Genomic DNA, 4,745 nt, shown 5'->3' on the forward strand with positions numbered 1-4,745 from the left:
GGCAGTTCTTCGTTCTTTTTTTTTTTTCGTAATTAGAATTTCGTAACATCACGCAATATGTTAGCCACTTTATTATACATAAAAAATTTAACTATATGGATAAGAACACTTTTACAGATTTTTTTTATATTTTTGAAACCATGCTTTATGCTTGGACATTCGTGACGATATTACAGCTAAAACAAAAATAAGAAAGCTATTAATCTTTTTTTTACTAGAACAAGTTTATTTACGCTTATAAATTACTCGTAAGGACGACCATGGACAAAATAACTTAGTTAAAATTTTTGTTTTAGTAAACTTTCTGTGTCTACCTTAAGCAAGTCATTTTTCAGCTTTAAATTTTCATTATAGCGTACATACATTAAAACTAAAATGATGTGCTTGTATACATATGCTTTCTTTTTGTGAATAAAATATATAAAAAATCCCTTATGTGATACATGGTAATATATACATATATAGTATCCACTTAGGAATTCTTTTGTAGAAAACAAACAGGTTTTTTAACAAGATAAAAACAAAAACATTTTTTAGAAACCATGATACGCATAATACGTGTTATAGCTTATGCATAACAAGGGTATGCGAAGGTACTGTTTGATAGAATACATGTGTGTGTTAATTTTTTCTTAGAATAAACTTAATAATAATTGTTTTGATATCTTAATTATGTTCAATAGTTCCTTCTGATGATGCCACTAAGATGCATTTTACAAAGAAATCTTTACGAACTACATTTTTTTCAAATGGAAACTGAAGTGGTAAAACTTGTCTGTTTTACCAATGTTGCATCGTATTTCGTAAGCTAAAGTACTTAGTGCTCAGATAGAATTTATGTTATGCATAAAACTTAACCAATTTCTCCAAAACATTTTTTTTTAATTTTGGATGAGCTTTAGCCCCCTCCCACATTTTTACATCTAAATTTAAATTATCTTTGGTATGTGGTGAAATACAACATTAAAATGCTATTTGATAGTCTAATGTAAACTTGCAATTTAAAGATACATTGGATAATTAGACTAAGATTCTAACTCATATTAATGATTTTGTTTTATCAGAAAATGTTTGAAGTTTGTTCTGCCTAATATACTGCTAACTTTTCCGTATTGAACACGCTAGATATCACTTAAATTATCTTTATCATGAGTAACACTTGTTCTCTACAAAACAAAAACAAAAAAATACTTACATTTCTAAAATCCAATACTTTAATTTGGATACATATGTAGAGGATGGTAAGTTGTTACCTTTTTTATAACTTTATGCTGGGAAATGAATATATTACTTGTGAAAAGAGTATCTTTCGATCCTACTTCCAGTGGAGCATTTTACACTAAAAAAAAATCCAATACTCTTTTTTCTCGTTTCGAAAAACCCTGTCATTTGTTGGTAACTTATGGCAATTAATTGTTATTCGTTAAAAAAAGAAGTGTGTGTGTGTGTTTTATTGTAACAAAACCACATCGGGCTATCTGCTGTGCCCACCGAAAGGAATCGAAACCCTGATTTTAGCATTGTAAATTCGAAGATTTATCGCTGTCCCACCAAAAGGCAAAAAAAAAAAAGAAGAAGAATTAGCTAATCTCATTGTTTTATTGTCTCGCAATTTGAAGATCACGGGTTCGAATCCCCTTCCCATCAAATATGCTCGCTCTTTCAGCCGTGGGGGTTTTATATGTGACGGTCAATCCCACTATTCGTTTGTAAAAGAGTATCCCAAGACTTGGAATGACTTGGTGATGATGACTGGCTACCGCAGAAAGACCTCATATACCTTTGCGCGAAATTCAAACCAATATTCTTACTTTATTTATCTATTCACATATCCTAAGTTTCTAGAATTTATAGAAAATTAAATTTTATAATTGCCATTTATAAAACATGATTATAACAGGAAGAAAAATGGAAGAGTTCTTAGATCAAATAATCTACGGAAATTAATAAATAAGATTAAATAAAAAGAAAGCTCACGGATTTTTTGGAAGACAAAAGTTTCACTATTGTGATCCAAAATTCAGTTTTATCTATCAAATATTAAGATATGTATTGAAAATGTCAGTTCATTTGTGACTATTTTGAATAGATATATATAAAAGAAAGGGTTTAACCTAGCTTCAATTTTTGTACAGTTGGTTAATTTGAAAGGATAAAACTAATAACCTTTCTCAGTCAATGACCCGCCAGCGTGATTGTTCTTATGTTCTCATAATTATATAAGCATTCCTAAATGATTGTCAAGTAATTTTAGATAAAGATTATTTGTTGATAATTAGCGGTTATTAGATTTATGTTGATTAAAAAGTAAGAATTCAAGCAATTAAGAATGCACATTAAATATTTAAGTATGATTATAATAGTGAGAAAGATGTTAATATTAATAGTGTTTAGAAGAGTTTTAAAAGTTGTAAATCTCAATTACTATAATTGAAACAACAAAAAAGAAAGAGAGATAAATTCTAAGACAGAACCAGTTTCCTTAGATAGTTTTCATAGTTTACCATTCGTAAGACAGAACCAGTTTCCTTAGATAGTTTTCATAGTTTACCCTTCGATATTGGGATTATTATAAAATTAAAACATGTTATCTATTTGTTGCCTACGCATACAACGAGCTGATTTGTCCGAATAAAAATATTCACGTAGCTCTTCTGTGTTCTAGAAAAACAAAAGTCCGCCATGGTTACCCATATTTCTCAAACAATTCATCATTCGCGTAACACTATTGTAAACGCTCTTTATGATGTTGATGTATTTATTTGAATACGAATAAAAAAAAAGAGAGAATAGAATTTAATTGTGACTCACTATGTAAATGAATAATAAGTACTCCTAGTAATGAATGTGTTTGTTCTTTAAAACTAATCTATAAATTTATGATAAAAGCATTTTATTGTTTCTTTTATCAGAAAAATATTAACCTCAGTTAGATTGGTAATATTTGAAAGTTTTCCTACTGAATAAAACATATTTAAATATTGTACTGACCTCACCAACTATTACTAAATTTTTGTTTTTCCATCTAAGGTATTGACCGAGGTATGTAAAGGATAATTAGGTAACTGTTGACTTGCAGTTGGCGTGATGTTGCATTACAAAAAAACTACGTGATTCGAAGGCAATTAAATTTATATAGGTAGCGGAGAAAATTCGAGAATACTAGGTAATTTAAATCGAAAACGTATTTCTTATGAAAAATTAATATAATGTCATAAACAAGAATATGGTTATAAGACAAAGGCAATTAAGTCGAAAGCCACGCACAGTTAAACAATATCATATGACTAACCAAATATTTGAAAAATAGTTTGCTTGTATATTGATTAATAGTAATATAATAAACTACGTGATTAAATATATATATGTATATAATATAATATAATAAAATCGATAACTAAAGTATTATTTTCATTCGCTTTGGCTGCAGAGTAACAAACCTATAGATTAGTTAATTTTCGTCCTTCAGTCTTTTTCGTCACATTAATGATGTAGGATGGGATGCTAGTTCGAGATTGTTAAGCAAAGACTAAGTTGAACGTGGACAGCGAATTAAAACAAATAAACCCCAATGAAGAAACAAATAAAATATTTATTCACATAAACATTTTTAATATCACCAAGTTGTTAGCCGGGTTCTAATTTTATGTGATTGTCTGGTCGAATATATAAATATAAATGAAGTATTTCCATAGATCTGTCTCTTCATTTTGTCTCTTGTTTCTTTTCTCATTTTGACTTTGTTTTTTGTTGTTGTTTTTGTTTTGTTTTTATACCCAGCCGAAACCTTAACAAGGTATTCCACATGTTCACTCGTTACATGTTTCAACAAACGGTTGACACGTAATTCTAAGTTACCCCAATTAAACCAGTTGTACAGGTTTTTGTAATGCCGCTTTGAATAGGCTACCTTCCTAAAAGTCTATATACTGACACGTACATGCTAACTTGAGACTTGGAACAAAGCTGCATTATGTAACCTGGTAAGGTGGTATTTCCTCATTTTTTGTTAATTATTATTATATTTTATGTATCTTTTCCTCTATCATTTAGTTGAATTCTCTCTTGAGTTTGTTTATATATGATTTCAAATCGCACGTCGTTAGAATTAATTCTGATATTATTATCATATTTACTGTGGCGCTGAAGTCTTCTTCGCGATAATTATAATCATATGCAATGTTAGGGTCGTATGATGTGTAAAACTGTAATGACTAAGTAAATTGATAAAAAAATTATAGTTCACCAGCTTATTTAATTCACAGCGAAACAGTTGTTGTTTTCTTGTTCAAGCAACTGGTGGTATAAATAATGTCTCGATCTTATTATGTCTTTCGTATCTGAACCGGCCTGATGAGTCCTGATATTGTACGAAAGGCTTCGTTGACATTGGATATAGCAAATATAGACTGTTTGAAATATTATTACATTTATCGTTACTTTCATTCGTAGGTTCTTATGAGCAACTCTATTACTCAATGCAAACAACTGAACTTAATCACGTTTTGTCTATAACCAATAATCGTCCCACGTTGAAATGTATTCTCGTTTCTGGCAGCAAACAAAAATAACTAATAAGCCAAACACTCTAGAACTGGGAGTTTTAGTTTGGATATTCTTCTTCTTCTGTAGCTTTTTCCCGTATCTATACGGGGTCGCTATTTTTGGTGTTGGTAGGGTTTTTACGGCTGGATGCCCTTCCTGACGTCAACCATCCCCTAATTTAGCAGTGTAAGACTAGAGGG

The sequence above is a fragment of the Limulus polyphemus genome, unplaced genomic scaffold (genome assembly GCF_000517525.1).
Source record: "Limulus polyphemus unplaced genomic scaffold, Limulus_polyphemus-2.1.2 Scaffold542, whole genome shotgun sequence".
In the NCBI taxonomy this organism is placed as follows: Eukaryota; Metazoa; Arthropoda; class Merostomata; order Xiphosura; family Limulidae; genus Limulus; species Limulus polyphemus.